This window comes from Moschus berezovskii, chromosome 15 (genome assembly GCF_049115385.1).
Source record: "Moschus berezovskii isolate FMDL1 chromosome 15, NW_MosBer_1.0, whole genome shotgun sequence".
Classification (NCBI taxonomy): Eukaryota; Metazoa; Chordata; class Mammalia; order Artiodactyla; family Moschidae; genus Moschus; species Moschus berezovskii.
The window spans coordinates 53,272,576-53,290,706 of NC_142474.1; the positions used below are offsets into that span (position 1 = coordinate 53,272,576).

At 41.1% G+C, this 18,131-nt stretch overlaps 1 protein-coding gene across 1 annotated transcript in view; it reads left to right on the forward strand.

Moving 5' to 3' along the window:
* CUBN (cubilin) overlaps positions 1-18,131 on the forward strand; it is a 271,996-nt gene that overhangs the window by 76,981 nt on the left and 176,884 nt on the right. The gene's annotated exons all lie outside the window — the stretch shown is intronic.

The following is an 18,131-nucleotide window of genomic DNA, read 5'->3' on the forward strand; positions in this document are numbered from 1 at the left end:
GCTTTGGCAGAAAGAGTGGGAGCAAATGAGATGAAACTTTTCCAGGGACCAGACTCCACCTCTTTGGACTTACTTGAGGGTGATATGTTAACAAAAAGACCCATCAGATAATTTTTGGAGGTGTTAGAAAACTTGTCCCTGTTCCAACAACAGCAGAGCTGCTCCACAGATGATGTTACAGAGGGGCCATGTATCTTGTGCAACATTGATGGTGAAAGCCACAAAAATACTGATTGAGAACCAGAAGTTCAGCTAAGCATTCCAAAGAATGACACTGTTGCCAGAGGGAGGAGATGTTTTCCATTTCTGTAAGCCAAGGGGCAAGACCAAAGCAATTGCTACAATGGCTGGTTTATGATGGAAATTCTAAAAGCACAAATGACCATTAATGGAGAGAAAAGCCACAAACATGAAATATAGCTTCCATTATTTTATCACTGCTAGTTCAAGGGTTTTTTTCAAGTGACTTAGCCAAGTTCAAAGTGAGTGGCTGTGACTGCAGCCAGAATTGAGTTATTTTCAATTAACAGAACTGAAACTATGCAAGGACTTGATTAGGTGCTGGTCGGACACTGTGCCCAGCCTTGCTGAGATGTGTGGGTTGGTAAAGATCCCACTGGGAAATGAATCCATCCTCTATTACTTTGTCCTCTGGGTGAAATGAAAGGATTCAGATTTGGATATAAAATACTTAGTGGGAGGAAGGGTCATTTGCTTAAAGGAGTAAGGCTGTGTTGCCCCTGTAGTTTTAGGAAATCAACCTTAGGATTCTTTTTGTATTTTATTACTTGATTTCGCCATTTTTATTTTGAGATTGGGGCTGTATCTGGAAGAAGAAATTTTAAAATCAGTATTGAAAATACAAACAAAAATAATGGATTTGGGAAAAATCAGCACAGAAATGTACAGGAAATCCAGAGCCTGTGTTGGTTCTGGAAGCCTGTGGATGGGGAGTCAAGGATGGAGGAAAACCAAGAGGTTTTTGTGTCGTGGAAGCTGAAGGAAGAGACTAGGACAGAAGGTGACAGTGATAAGCAAGGAGGGATGCTCCCAAGGGTCCAGAAAGGTCAGCTCCCATGGGACCCCCCCCATCCCCCCGCTTCATGCTCTCTGGTATGTCAGTGTCTCTTCAAATGTGGTCCAGGATTGGATTCAGTTCTCCTACTAACTTGGCGTTGGACCATATTATCTGGTTTGTGTGTTCTAGTGTTGTAGGCTGAGGTTGAATAGGTTTGTTGCCACGTCGTGGTGTTGGATGATATTAAACACTTGTGGTCCCCAGGTCATTTTTACACGAAAGGCAGTGACTTTATAACCAAACATAGGATATTATTTCTAGTAAGTTATTTTGCCTCAGAATTCCATCTCATGATGATTCCTCTAGATCCTCTGGTCTTTAGATTATTATTTATTTGCATGTAGACTCATTGGCCTGTGACTTCTTAAAAAATAATTGATAAAATATCAGAAAGATGCTACCTGTTTCAAGTATTCTAAAATGATAGGTTTCTTGGGTTAAAACGCTTCCATTATTGAACACTTTTGGGAAAGCACCATTCAAACAACTTGGTAATAATAGCTTATATTTGTCACATGCATTCAGTTCAGTTCAGTTCAGTTCAGTTCAGTCGCTCAGTCGTGTCCGACTCTCCGCGACCCCATGAATCACAGCACACCAGGCCTCCCTGTCCATCACCAACTCCCGGAGTTCACTCAAACTCATGTCCACAGAGTCCGTGATGCCATCCAGCCATCTCATTCTCCGCCGTCCCCTTCTCCTCCCGCCCCCAACCTTTCCCAGCATCAGAGTCTTTTCCAGTGAGTCAACTCGTCGCATGAGGTGGCCAAAGTATTGCAGTTTCAGCTTTAGCATCAGTCCCTCCAATGAACATCCAGGATTGATCTCCTCCAGAATGGACTGGTTGGATCTCCTTGCAGTATAAGGGACTCTCAAGAGTCTTCTCCAACACCACAGTTCAAAAGCATCGATTCTTCGGCGGTCAGCCTTCTTCACAGTCCAACTCTCACATCCATACATGACCACGGGAAAAACCATTGCCTTGACTAGACGGACCTTGGTTGGCAAAGTAATGTCTCTGCTTTTTAATATACTATCAAGGTTGGTCATAACTTTCCTTCCAAGGAGCAAGCGTCTTTTAATTTCATGGCTGCAATCAGCATCTGTAGTGATTTTGGAGCCCAAAAAAATAAAGTCTGACACTGTTTCCACTGTTTTTCCATCTATTTCCCATGAAGTGATGGGACCAGATGCCATGATCTTTGTTTTCTGAATGTTGAGCTTCAAGCCAACCTTTTCACTCTCCTCTTTCACTTTCATGCATTACTTACTAGATAATTCTTGCAGCAACCGTGTGATGTAGGAAATATCATTATCTCATTTGACAGGTGAGGAAACTGAGACAAAGGCAGGTTGTCCAGAGTCACACAGATTATATTACTAGAGCCAGACTTTCCACCAGGCACTGTGGCTCCATGCCAATGCCCCAAGCCATGACACCACACACAGTCCGTTTGTGTTCTCTTTCAGGATTATCACTCTCAGAGGTGACGCGAGGGAGTTTCCATGGAACTCCCAAGTTGACCACTTCAGTGACCCTGTCACCAAGAGAAATTCATGCGATTTAGTATGACCTTTGCATAGGGAAACAGTGATCATTTATTATATCTTTGCTTCATACTGACAACTTATGTTCAGGGTTCAGTGTAGAATTTTCCCCCAAATCATCATCCATCTTACTCATGTGTGGGATTCCAGAATAAATCTTTCCCACATTTTGGAAGTTAAGACATTTTCCTTTCAGACCTCTGGCATTCTCCTATGTTCCCTCTTCTGCCTTATACTCCTGGTTGCAGATACACACTCAAACTGACCCATGGGGAAAAGACTAGTGTTTGTGAAATGGCTCTTACCCTAAGAAAGTGAGAAAGAAGCTTCATGACACACAGGATCAACTGAAAAGCTGGGAGAGGGCAGGGACCAAGAAGGCTCAGGAGTGACTCCCTTCTTCTTCTTTCTTCTGACTTTCTTGTTTCTTGCTGTGAACATAGACTCTGGTCTCATTTTTCATCTCAAAAGCTTCCTCTGAGTTTCTGCAATTTCACAGATTTAACTTAAATAAGGGCACCCCAGCCACGACACTGCAAGACCATGGACCTCAGGTGCTTACAAACAACTAGACTTTCCCTTGGTTACAGGTTACATCTGTCACCAGGTGCTCATCTCTTTGAGTTTGACAACAAGGCATGGATCTAGCTGTCAATGGATAAGTGCCCCTCTGTTCAGTATGACCAGCTCTGACCAGCGGCAACAAGGTCTAGCCCTCTGGCCCGAGTTGCTCATAGTTCACATCTGTGGAAAGAGGCAAAACCTTTCTGCAGGGACATACATGGATTCTGTCGGTGTGCTAAAAGCCTTTTGTTCTCTGATTTTTCTGTGACCTGTGTCTTGTGTGATCTTAGTTCCTCAACTAGGCGTTGAACCTGGGCTCTCAAGAGTGAAAGTATGTAGTCCTAGCCACTGGACCACCAGGGAGTTCCCCTGAAGTGTGGTTTGAATTGCCTATGAAGTGAGCAAGATTACACAATTTGTTCTGTAGTGACCATACCTCTCAGGACTATACAGTATAATGCACTTAAGCATGGGAAAATTCTTTTAAAGGCACTGACAGTCTTATCCTCTAAATTGGATTTCCTGTTTCTTCTCCCAGTTTCAAAATCATAAGAGGTGTCTTTCTACTTCACCTTCATCATGTTACACTGTATTCTCTGAGCATTGGTCCAACTCACATTTTCATCTTTCTTTTGCCCCAATCATAGCTTAAAATAAATAGACATTCCTTTCTAACTGCGCCATATCCCAAGGTTTAGCTAATTTGTATGTGTGCTCCTGGGATGGTCAGAAAGCTACCATGCAGGTCCATGGGTTTTTTCCTTAGACTGAGTTCTTCAGAGGGTTTCCCTTTTCTTACCTACCCCAACCCCCAAATTATTCCTGACTTTGTGGACAGAGTTTAATTTTTTTTTTTAGAGTATGTCTTTTTTCTTGAATTTCCTTTCCTTTTTCTATTGAATTTCTTTGTTCTTTCATTAATTTTTTAATTAACAATTTTTTTTTTGGTCCATGTACTCATATCTTCTTTCAGAATCTCTCTCCCTAAAGCCTCATGCCCATGACTGATATGTCATCACAGACTTGGAGGAAATGGATCACTGTCTCGTAATGGCTTGTTCATTTCTACAGTCACAACCACGTCTCTGCTAGTCAGGATTAGTTCAGGAGAGCACATCTCTTCACTCAGCACTCTCTGACAGAGGACAGAATATAAAGAATTGAGCAAACAGCATGCTTTTTTTAAGAACAGGACACCTGAGAGATGTCCACATAGACATCTGACCTCTGCCATCCCTGGTGTCTTCTTGCTCCACTAGTGTTGATATCTTTCCTTTAAAAAAAAGAAAGAAAAAAAATTCTGAGGAAGAAGGTGATGTGGAGGATAAAGCCCCCATAACTGGCTACTAAATCTGGCTTCATTCCAGAATCATTTAGGTAACTTGTTTAAAAGTATATTCATAGACCCTAGACCCCACCCCAGCCCCATTCAGTCAAAATCCCCAGGGATCCCAATAGAGCAAACCTTGCATTAGCCTCAGTTTAGCAGCTGGGGCCACTGTCTGCAGCCCACTTCCATCACGACAGCACATTTCATCCTCACTTCAAAACTCTCTCCTGGGAAGTAGTAAGGGTTATAATAGGTGTCTTCTTAGCATATACCTTCAAGGGCTGTTCCATGTTTCTTTTTCAATAGGGCTTACTTTTCCATTGCTACAGCCAAAGCTGTACAAAATCAAGCATACATTATATGCTTTGATTCACTAAGGCTCACTGATACTATTATGTTTATCTCAGTACATTAAAATGTCAGATTCACTTTGCAGTATGTGAATTCTGATTCTAAACTTCTTCCCCATCTTCTTTATTTGACACCTTTGCCACTATCATTTTCCATTGTATCATTTCAACATTCTTTCTATTGCCTTCCCTTTCCACTTATGTCCCATTTCAAGTCCTCTCAATTATGTCAGTGACTTCTGTCAATGTATTTCTCTGTAGCCTTTATAAGATTCACTTCATCCCTTGCCAAATCCTCTTTCTGATGTCATCTTCCCCAGATATTTATATCATTGCTTTTTGCACTTCCATGTCCTCCTTTCAGGACTTCCCTGGTGGTTCAGATGGTAAAGCATCTGCCTACAGTGTGACAAAATAGTGCACTGCTAATTAAAAGCATCCTTGAGAATATCACTGATGTCCGTCAGTCTTCCTGTCCTACACTCATGTTGTCTAAGTTTGCAGCCTGAGCAGTATTTTTCATAACTACAACTCTGCAGCATCAGGCCCATATGCCTGATATAATTATAATTAGTTAAGAAATACTGTGGGCTTTCCAGGTGGCTCAGAGGTAAAGAATCTGCCTGTCAATGCAGGAGACACAGGAGACATGGGTTCAATCCCTGGGTCAGGAAGATCCTCTGGAAATGGCAACTTGCCCCAGTATTGTTGCCTGGGAAATTTCATGGACAGAGGAGCCCGGTGGACTATAAGTCCATGGGGTCAGAAAGAGTTGGAGATGACCGAGCAACTGATCACAGCAAAGAATACTAGCTGTTTTATGGAGAACTCAGAAATGCTCAGCTGCTTAGTACAATACAAGCTTACTTCTCAGTCATGTTGGAGACCAATTCAGGTGTTCCTCTGCCTTCCATATAGTGGTTCAGGAATGCGGACAAAAGGGAACTGCATTTGGGGAAATCACACAGCTCTCTCTGCCACACACGCTGACAGATGTCTTACAAATAAAGAGACCAGTGTTCTCATAAATTTGAGAAATGCTGAATCAAACACAATGCAACAGGATCTGTTTTGTTCTGTTTTTTGCTGTAGTACTTCCTCAGGCTTTTACTGTCCTAAATATGCATTGCTCATTTATTTATCCACTCATTCAGTCACTCAAATATATTTTAGACACATAGGCTGTGGAAATACAACTGTTTTAGCATCAGTTTTCCTTGTTTTCATGGAGGAGACAGATGTTAATCAATTTATTATTGTTACTGTTGTTGTTTAGTCACTAAGTCGTGTCCACCTCTTTGAGACCCCATGGACTATTGCCTGCCAGGCTCTTCTGTCATGGGATTCTCCAGGCAAAATATACTGAAGTGGGTTGCCATGTTCTCCTTCAGAGGATCTTCCCAATCCAGGGATTAAACCTACATCTCTTGCATTGGCAGGCAGATTCTTTTCTGCTAAACCACTAGGGAAGCCCCTAGTCAGTTTGCAACAGTATATGAATTTAGTCACAAGTTGTGTTAAATGCTATCAGCAATATTATCCAGGATTCCTGAGGAAGAGTAACTGGACAAGGTGTTGCAGAGCTGGTGGCTTCAGTAAGGGAACTTGCGGTTCAGGAACTGTCAAAGGCAAACGGGACTTCCCTGGTGGCTCAGATGGTAAAGTGTCTATTTCACTTCAGTTGTATCCAACTCTTTGTGACACCATGGCCTGTAGTCCGCCAGACTCCTCTGTCCATGGGATTTCCCAGGCAAGAATGCCAGACTGGGTTGTCATTTCCTTCTGCAAGGGATTTTCCTGACTTAAGGATCGAATGCACGTCTCTTATATCTCCTGCATCGACAGGTGGGTTCTTTGCCACTAGCACCACCTAGGAAGTCCAGTTAGGTATAAAGAAATTCCTGAATAGACAGCATTTAATTCTTTAGGGGCTGATTATATAATTAATGGTTCATCTTTCAAGACATTTAATTTTCTTCTTGTTTTCTGTCTGTAGCCTGCTTCAATAATGCATTTTGACAATTCTCACAAAGGATAAATGAGAAAGCCAACATTTTGGTCCACTTATTTCACTCCAAGCTCTATTAAGAAATATAATGAAGAAATAGATGTCAATTCCATTGACTAACAGGAGTTTTGGGTGTTATCACTGTAACTTAAAAAATTATTTTTTTACTCTCTGTTATCACAGAAAATAAGGACTTTGCTGTTTTTTTTTTTAATTTAACAATTCTTTTTTTTTAAACTAATTGCCAATGAAGGAAAACAGAACAGTTCTTCTTGAGCTCTTGATGCCTTTCAAAATATTGAATTACTTTTCTATGCCTCAGTTTCCAGACCTCTAAAATGGAGATAACAATACTGTCTGCATAATAGGGCTGCTGGAATTTTAAAGTAGGTAATACACGGGGCTTCCCTGGTGGTCCAGTGGATGAGAATCTGCCTGCTGATGCAGGGGACACAGGTTCGATCCCTTGTCCTGGAAAATCCTACATGCCTCAGAGCAACTAAAGCCTATCTGCCACAACTACTGAGCATGTGAACCTACAACCCATGCTCCACAACAAGAGCCACCACAGTGAGACCCCTGAGCACCATAACTAGAGAGTAGCCCCTCTTACCACAACTAGAGAAAGCAACACAGATCTAGCACAGCCATAAATGAATAAATTTTAAAAATCATATGGCCTTAGACAATGATCACTTCTCAATTCTCTCATTTAATAAGCTTGGAAACTTAACTAGAAGAGTTAAAAAAAAATTAAAAATGAAGATTGACTCAGTGGGTAAAGAAGCTGCCTGCAATGCAGGAGATGTCAGAGATATGGGTTCAATTCCTGGGTTGGGAAGATTCCCTGAAGGAGGGCATGGTAACCCACTCCAGTATTCTTGTTTGGAGAATCCCATGGACAGAGGAGCCTGGAGGGCTACAGTCCATAGTTGCAAAGAGTCAGACATGACTGAAGTGACTGAGCACAAAAAAAATTAGATAATACATGGAAAGGGCTTAGAATGATACTCAGCACAGAGTAAGTGCTAATAAATATTATTATTTTTTTAACATAAATACAATTTTATGGATAATTTGTGGTTCTAAAACATTTTGCAGTAAATGAAAAGCTACAGTTTCCGAAACAGCCTTCCCAATGTTACTAGCTTAGATTGGCCCTGTTGAAAGCAGGGCTTCCCTTCTCTGGCCTCTCAGATTTCCTCCCAAAGCCACAGGGATTGGGTATTATCTGACTCTAAGAGTGGAGTGGTTAAAATCCCCTTTGCTGGCCAAAGAAAAGCAGAGAAGTGGAGGAGATGGGATGTGGTAGCAGCCGTGGGTCTGCACTGACTCTATTATCATGGCACCTCCTTAAACACTTCCTGGGCAGATGAGTCATGCTTCCTGGAACTGTCTGTTAGAGGAAGTTTGCTTCTAGGACGGCTGGCATGTTGCTTAGAATTCAGAGATAAGCTATTTCAATTCTAAGGACAACCACTATTCAAAACCACACATAAAAAGTGAAAACAGTGTGCCAAATAATTCAGTTGAGGCCTCTCTACCGGATATGAATCTAGCATTGGACAGAGCAGGATCTGGATTCAAAGGAGTTTAGAATGAAGCGTATCCATTGGTTAATTAAGCCAAATACTTTGTAGTGTCATTAATTATAACAAGAAGCATTTTAGAAGACTTTGAAGACTCCATAGTTGCCCAAGTAAAATGTGCTTTTTTAAATTACAAAATTTAAAAGGGGAGATGTTTATCTCAGTATGACCAAAATCCCTTTCCTTAAAAAATGCTGATCATTTCTCACCATCCCTCACAATGAAGAATTTTTATGTAATTGCATTAATTTGCTGCCGTTAATGAGGCAAACGCACTAGACTTCAAAAGAGAGCCTTTGCTCTCAGATTCAAAAGAAATTGTGTTTTCCCTCTCAGTATCCTCTCAAACATGAAGGAATAATCAGACCTACCAATAATTTCCACACTACCTGGAAGCCAGTGAAAATTCCATTAGATGCTCAAAACTTGAAAGTGCTCTTGGCACACTTGCTTTCCCGGTGGTCCTCAGCTCACTTTGCTCCTCAGACCACAGGCATCAAGTGTGTGCATGTAAGGCCCCTTCTACCATCCAACAGGCACGTGGCATGAAGGAGAAGGTGTTGATCAGAAGGCTGACTCCAAAAGTTTGGAGTTGCTGTAAATTTTGATTAATTACACTGATTGACTACTTTTTTACAGTGGGAACAATTTCCACCTGCAACATTTCAGAATTTTGTCAAAAATGACACATTTAAAAAAAATTATTTATTTATGGCTATGCTGGGTCTCGGAGAAGGAAATGGCAACCCACTCCAGTGTTCTTGCCTGGAGAATCCCAGGGACGGGGGAGCCTGGTGGGCTATCGTCTATGGGGTCGCACAGAGTCGGACATGACTGAAGTGACTTAGCAGCAGCATGCTGGTTCTCTGTTGCTGAAAGCGGGCTCTCTATTTGCGGCCAGCAGGGGCTACTTGCCATTGTAGTCTGTGGGCTTCTCATTGCAGTGGCTTCAGTTTTAGAGCACTGGCTCTAGGTGCACAGGCTCAGTAGTTGCAGCATATGGGCTTAGTTGCTCCAGTGCATGTGGGATCATCCCAGGCCAGGGATCAAGTGTCCCCTGCATTGGCAGGTGGATTCTTAACTAGTGTGCTGCTGTGCCATGCTTAGTTGCTCAGTCGTGCTTTGTGACCCCATGGACTGTAACCCACCAGGCTCCTCTGTCCATGGGATTCTCCAGGCCAGAATACTGGAATGGGTTGCCTTTCTCTTCTCCAGGGGATCTTCCCAACCCAGGGATCAAACCCAGGTCCCCCACATTGCAGGTGAATTCTTTGCCGTATGAGTCACCAGGGAAACCCAAGAATACTGGAGTGGGTAGCCTATCCCCTCTCCAGAGGATCTTCCCGACCCAGGGATAGAACCGGAGTCTTCTTGATTACAGGCAGATTCTTTACCAGCTAAGCCACCTGGGAAGCCCCTTAACTATTGTACCACCAAGCAAGTCCAAAAGTGACATCTTTACCCTTCAGTTCTTACATGGACTTATTTATTGAACAAGATTTCTTACCTATTGAACAAGCTTTCTTTTCTCACCCTCCCTCAATTGGAAAAGAGTGTGTGGCTGTGCTCTGGGTCCTTCCAGCTCCAGCTTCTATGGTTTCATGTTGCGCTATAGTTATCTCCCTGTTTCTGAGTCCATCTGTAGCAGATGGTGAGGCTCTTAGGAGGCAGAATAATTTTTTAAAGTGTTGAATAGTATATTTTCACAGTATAAATGCACAATAGTATAGTTGGCAGAGGAAAAGCTGTGGTTCATGAAACTAAATGTTCATCGTACACATTAGGGAGAATGTGCTTGACTTTCAAAGCATTTCACTTCCCACTATGGAGGGAATTAGGTGCTTATTGGTCCATCAGTGACTATCAAAATTTATGTTAGTAAGAGCTTTTTAGTCCCTGGACAACTGAAAGGATGCTTTTTTAAAATACAGAATTAGTCTAATTAATAATAAAAGCCTAGTTATGATTTTAAAAAGAAAGCATTAGGGACAAAATATGGTTTTAAATTAATGCTGAAGATTACCTTATATAATAACATTTTAATGGGCTAATTTTCAGGGATAATCTTGAGATACATGAAAAAGATTATGGAGACAGACAGTACAATATTTTTAGTAGACCAGCTGGGTATCTGAGAACCTAAAAGGGTATGAAATTCTGAGCCTGGAAAAATATTACCAATACATATCTACCTTGCTATGTCAATAGGGCCCCAGAGATAATACTTTAAAAAATAAACTTATCTGATCACATAGGAATACAGTCATTGCAGACAATCTGGAAAATATAGAAAAACCTAGATAAAATAAAAATAACACAAATTATATCACTACTGATAATATTTGGTGACATTTACTTACAAAGTCCCTCCCTATTTTATTTTAATATTGAAAGAGGATCATTTGTACATACTATTCTCTTTTTTTGCATTTTTAAAACTTTTTATTTTATATTGGAATCCAGCTGATTAACAACACTGTGATAATTTCAGGTGGACAGCAAAGGGACTCAGCCATATATATACATGTATCCATTCTCCCCCCAACCCCCTCCCATCCAGGCTGCCCTGTAACATTGACTAGAGTGCCCTGTGCAATGCAGTGGGTTATCCATTTTAAATACAGCAGGGTGTACATGTTGATCCCAAACTCCCTGATTATCCCTTCCCCCATTCTTCTCCCCTCCATCATAAGTTCTGTACTATTATTCTTTAATGACTTTTTAAACATGTAACAGTAGCTTGCGAATGTTTCTCCTTGTTATTTATTACACCACATCATTTGCAACATCAAATGTTTCATCATCACAATACAACTACCCATTCTCCTTGAGAAACACTTAGAATCTTTGCAAATGTCTACTATTATAAACAGTGCTGAGATAAAATGTCTTTGTAGTTAAACTTTTGCATACATCCATGATTAAAAAAACAAGCAAACAAACCAACCCAAATCAGCCTTGGTAGCATCTAAAATAAGTAATATGTAGAAAGCAGAAATAAATATCCATGCACCATTAAGAGAGGACAGCAACTAGCCACCGCATGGAAAGGTGACTGTATGGTCTGTATTGGCCTCCAACCTTTAATTCAGAGCGACACAAAATAATTCCAAATGTGGGCTTTCAGTGGGTTTCTTGGTCTCATGCAAAGATTCAGGGTTGTGAGTCATTGTTTAATTTTAGACGGGTACCTCATGCTTCCTGCCCCACCCTGCAGCACATGGCAGTGGCTTTTCCTGTGCTTGGTGGGAAGGGGGTAGTAGGGGGTGGGCAAGCTGTGCCTCTGTACCTACTGCACTGTGCCCACCCTTGTGTCCCATGCTGGAGCCTTCACCCCCCCCACCCCCCCACCCCCGGGGTGTCACAGAGCCAGCGGTGCTCTGCTTATGCATGTTTATTTAAACATTTGTCTAATTTATCTTCCAGGATTGGATTGCATACACCTCCCCCCGCACCCCCTCCCTGCCCAGGCTCTTGTCATTCACAGTGGGGGCCTTTTACCCTCCTAGATGAATCTTGCTTGGCAGTTTCTTCTGTTCTTACAAAAACATCTCAAAGCCTTTCAGATTTAAAGTAAACTCTGAAAGTTCCAAGCCAGGAGATTTGCATGTAAACTTGGGCAACAGTGTTCTCAGTAACTGTTCTAACAAAGCAGCTCCCATAGTTCCTGGTACAGTTGATGTTGGAGTGGGGAAAATCTGAAGAGGTGCTCCAAGAATTTGGCAGTTCCTGGTCCTCTCAGGAGCTCCAGTGGCCAAGCAGCCAGAGTTGCAGGCTGGCCAGATGGAAAGTGGGGTGGAGGCTGCAACAGGAAAAAACACATGTATTTTGCTATCCAGTGGTTGCTCCCTGATCTGTCACCAGGGCAGCCTTGACAGATTGCCCAATGTCCTCTTCGCCACCAGACCTGTGATGATCCACCACCTCCCTCCACCCACACACTCCACGCTTTCAGACTCCCCCACTGTATGATCTGTGCTGGGGCTCTGCACCCCACATGGCAGGGATGGCCTCAGTCTACACACAAAACCAGGTTGTCATAGCAACACTCTACTGGCCATGGCCCTCCATCTCCTCCCGAGTGATTCATTGATTTCTTGCTTCCCTGTCTGGTCTGCCAGGGATGATTTCTGAGAACTACTTCACATAAGTCAGTTCAAGTTCTTTCTATCCGTCATATTATTTTCTGTCAAAGTTATTTCCGGTAGAGTTTCTTTAGAAGCAATGTTGGTTCCCTTTGCCACTGACCAAGAGTTAGAATAACATTTGAGTCCATATGCCAGGACTCACACCCAATCTATTATATGGTTTTTTTTTGGTATGCTAATGACTGAGCACATCAGCACATTCATGAATTTTGACTTCCCTGGTGGCTCAGATGGTAAAGCGTCTGTCTACAATGCGGGAGACCCGGGTTCGATCCCTGGGTTGGGAAGATCCCCTGGAGAAGGAAATGGCAATCCACTCCAGTGTTCTTGCCTGGAGAATCCCAGGGACGGGGGAGCCTGGTGGGCTGCCATCTATGGGGTCACACAGAGTCGGACACGACTGAAGTGACTTAGCAGCAGCAGCAGCAACCACAACAGCCCTATGAGACAAGTACCATTAAGAGGCCAAGTTTGCAAAGAACTCTTAGCTTATGGAGGTTAAGTAATTTTCACAAGTTTCTGTTCTAAGTGAATTTTAGAGCTAGACTGGACTTTGAGTCTAGTGTCCAACACTGACAATATTCAGTTCAGTTCAGTCTCTCAGTCATGTCTGACTTTGCAACTCCATGGACTGTGACACACCAGGCTTCCCTGTGTATTCTGGCAACCTCTTCTTAATATCTTCTGCTTCTGCTCGGTCCTTACCATTTCTGTCCTTTATTGCATGCTCTAATGTGTTCCTACAGTACAATTGCTGTCCTGCTCTCAGCTGAAATATAATCTTCTACTAGTGACCTTGGCTCTCAGAAGCCACTCTATGGACTCATTGAGTGTAATTCTCAGAGATTTAACTATCTTCTTTACATTGACCAGAAGTTTTCTTCTCTAAAAATATTAGGCACTCTTTACTATACCTAGAATTCTCCCTCACAGCAGATGAATGATTTTAACTACATGCTAAACTCTAAAGGATAAAGTTCTTTTGGAGTTTTTAAAGATTTGTAATAGGAAATGACCAAATTTTTTTTCCAGAAATGTTTGCATATTTTAACAATATCTTCCCAAAGAAGCTCTTGATTTAATTTCTTTATATTAGCTATATTTAATTATTCCTAAAATTAATCTTCCACTATAAACATATTTTTCTTCAAGAAAAATTTCAAGTAAATAAGAAAAACAGTACTTAGAAAAGTATGAACTAGCTGCCAATCTATAATAGAGAGGGCTTCCTTGGTGGCTCAGCAGTAAAGAATCTGCCTGCAATGCAGGAGACCCGGATTTGATCCCTGGGTTGGCAAGATCCCCTGAAGAAGGGAATGGCTACCCACTCCAGTATTCTTGCCTGGAGAATCCCATGGACAGAGGAGCCTGACAGGCTACAGTCCATGGGGTCATAAAGAGTCAAACATGCCTGAGCAACTAACACTTCACTTCACTTCTATGATAGAAAGGGTCGAGTTTTAGTTGTGATTCACTGTCATTCTAAAATGAGTTTAGAATAGAAGCCTGTCTATACATCCCAACCTGAGATAGGAGTTAGTTATAATTTCATTCATTAGGATCACAAATTTTCAAAATCATCAAAGAATTTAGCAACAAAGCAGTGCTTGAAAACTACATTTCTGTTCTGAGCATCTGGCAGTTCATAAGGCTGATTCACACTGAGGGAGCAGGTGACAGTGCTAACATTCCTCCAGACTTGAGTTCCAGTGATTCATAAAGTACCTACAAAAACCTTAATCTTACAAAAATCTCACTCTGTCAGTGGTGAGTCTTTGGTTTTCTGTGTTCCATTTGTATGCATGGGTTCACACTGTTTTGGAGTCCACAGATCATTTTATGTTGCAACCATAGTCTGAAATCTCTAATGGTCTCATCAGCCATGCAAGCACCAAATTATCAAACCCACACAAAGGAAGTAGATAGAAGTTAATAAATGTGGCTTAGGCAAGAGATTTCCTTCCTCTTTGAGTGTCTTAAGAGTGGTTGAGATATTTCAAGGTGGCATGGAGGGTGGAAGATCTAAAACACAAAAATCCTAAATAAATCTTCTCCTTGAGAGAACAGCTGATAAGATTCTACACAGGAGGTTTTGTACATACAGGGATCCACATGTGAAGATACATTAAATGGCAACTTGAAAACATGAGCAGCATTTCAAGTATTAAAAAAAAAAACACACCCAAACCTTTAAACACAGTAGTACAAATTTGATCTTCATATTCAAAGTAAGAATGTCAATCTTTCACTTCTTAATCTCTACAAGTTTTCTTTCTATGGACGCAAGTTCAACCTCAAATACTGTTCAGAAGGAGTAAATCTTGAAGCTTTCTAAAAGCAGGGGAGCTGGTACCCTTATCGGGACCGAGCCGCATGCTGGCCAGTAGTCCCAGTGAGTCACAGCTGGAATGTCCTGTGGTTAAGATTCTGCTCTGAAAACAAAATCAGGAGCAGCAGGCACCAACTGGTTTCCATGGTAACCGGTATTTGTGTACTTTGAGAAATGACTGTTCCTTTTTGTGTGGTAAATTTACGCGGGAATGAATTGTTGAGGTGACGTTAGCCATCTGTGTGAGAATAAATAAAAAGCCCCTGATTTAATTAAGTGTAAACCTTAGAAGGATGTAAAATTAGGGATATGGGATTTTTTTTCTAGAGAGATTTTGTTTTACACTAATTAATTTATTTGACATTCTATTTAAGCAGTTCCATCAATGTCTATTTGATGCTTATTTTGATGTATCAGTCTTTCCCCTTCAAAGTTAAAAAGAAACTAATTGTTATTCATCACTGTTCCTCTCAAACCCCCTCCCTTTGCCCCCAACCCCCTATTCCATTCACAATGTGTTATTCAAGAACCACTGGGATTCAGGGGCTCTCCTTCAATGGGGTAATCCCATCCGGAAGGAAGAAAAAAAATCCCCTTCAAGTCATGTGAAAATGTCACGTTTCTTAACCTTGCCGAGCTGGGAGGCAAAAACCTTACACTGATTCTGACCTTGAAGAATCTCAAATACTGTTCCTAATAATGTCACTACCTAGTGTTTCAGAAGATCCATGAAGTTCAGGGCGACTGTGGTCCTAGAGAAATCTTACCTCGTTTTGTTGGATAAGGATGAAGTAATTAAAGTTTTGGTCACTGCACTAAAACCCAAAGTTCAAAATGAGCCTTTTGGAGTGGAGAACAGTGCAGTGTTTTCTGGCTTATTATGCCTCGGCTTGGGAACAGTATGTTTATTTTTGTATTAATTAGTTTTGAATTGGAATTCATACACTAGGTTTAATAAAAGAACTCTGTGGCTGAAATAAATAACCTACAGTGAAGCAGTAGTTTAGGAGTAAACAGATTGCAACACAGACTCCTCCCCAGCCTCCACCTCCTGCAGTGGATGGGTCGAGATGGGAGGTGAAGGGCTGTTTTTGTTTCCTCGTCTTTTTATTCTTTCTCTCATTTTTACCCCCTCTTTGTGACTTCTGTCAATCATCTGCACCCTTAGAAGCTTGATCATAAATATACATATTCAAAGCAGCAGTATTTAAAAAATTAAAAGGAAGATGAAGGGATAAGACTAAAAAATAAACCCCATCTTTATCATTTGTATAAAATGCTTAGGTTTAGTACCTAAGGGTGAGTGAGTGAGTGAGTGCAGTTGTGGGGAAGTAGCTGCAATTCTTCACTGAAGCTATATCAGAAATCTACCCTAGACAAAGCCCTATGCTGGGCTTTGAGGGGATTTGAAAGGTGGTCTGGGATCTAAGGAAACTTGGAATCAGTGGGGGAGAAAGGCACACATCTATGTCACCAGAATGTGACCATTTCCACAAAGAAGCACAAATGAAAAACTTAGGGATTTCAAAGGAAAACTCATTTATGACTGTCTACAGGGATTAGCGAAGGCTCTGTGGAGGGGATTTGTAGAATTTGATTATGATGTTTTCTATGCTCGGGTCAATATGTTTCAAACGGTATTTTCTATCATAACATTTCAGCTAATAAAAATAATTTGGTCAGTTTGGAATTTGTTGAATCCAGATGATACATTTACATACAAATACATACACATACACTCACATATACATGCACATGTGTGTACTCTCCAAGGGAAGAATCAAGGAAGCCCGTGGTCAGACATTTTCCATTTTATTATAACAGGCAGCACATCCCAAGGGTAAGTGGAACAAAGTGTTTAATGTGGACACTAGGGGATGAAAAGAAAATACAATGTTCTGAGTCCTAAGGAAGCAAATCTTTCTGGATTATCATTATTTTTTCTGATTGAAGAAAGAGAGATGGCAGAAAGATTTTTTTTTAGTTTGGAGATGTATCTAATGAAATTAAGCAGATAAAGTGTATACAATAGGGTATATAAATACCTCAGTGGGAAAATGGACAAAGACCTCAGCAGAAAAGTTACAAAAGAAGAAAAAGAAATGCACAAGAAACATGAAAAAAGTTCCAATCCCAAAGTAACAAATTCAGACGACTACAAACAGAAAACAAATTTGCACTATTAGCCCCAGTTTTAATAATAATTTTAGTCAAAATTGCCAAAGTTGCACTGCATGAAATATTTCCATAAACTTCTGGTGGGAGAATAAATTTGTGTAAAATTTCTGGTAAGAAGTTTAGTAATATGTATCTAGAGCCATAGGAGATTCTATTCTTTTGATTCACTCCCTTCAGAGGAATCTTTCCTAAAAGAAATCTAAACTATCAAACAAAGATTTATGTTTATTTGCCCTCAAATTGGAAATATCTTAAGTGAACAATTGGAGAAGAAAACGGCAACCCACTCCAGTATTCTTGCTGGGGAAATCCCATGGGCAGAGGAGCCTGGTAGGCTGAAGTCCATGGGGTTGCAAAGAGTTGGACATGACTGAGCAAGTAGCACTAACTAGCTAAGTGAATAGCAGCAGAATTGTAATGTAAATACAGATTATTAGCAGTGTGTTATGCCACTCTTAAAAATGGTTACATAGCCTATTTATTCCCACTCCAGTGTTCTTGCCTGGAGAATCCCAGGGACGGGGCGGCCTGGTGGGCTGCCGTCTATGGGGTCACACAGAGTCGGACACGACTGAAGCGACTTAGCAGCAGCAGCAGCAGCAGCCTATTTAGTGACAAGCTTAGTGAAAAACAGGGAACACAATTAAAAGTGTAGCCCAAATTGATACACACATATTCACACATTTCCTTGCACATAGATGTACATGTATATATACAAACAAATGAAAAAAATGTTGGTAAGAGAAGCTTCTGATATTAACAAAATATTAACAATGGTTCTCTTTCAGTGGGGTTAATTTTGTATTTTCCTTTCAGAGCTTTCTAAACTGTCTGATTGTTTATAGTTAGTATTTATTTTTAAAACTTACGGTTGTAATGCTGTTATTCATCTAGCATCTCTTACGTGTGATTCATATGTGAACCCATCTCATCCAGGCCAGCATTTCCGTCTTCTGTGCCTGGATTACACCTTGGAGGGACCTCTCTCTGCATATAATGGGCTATTCTT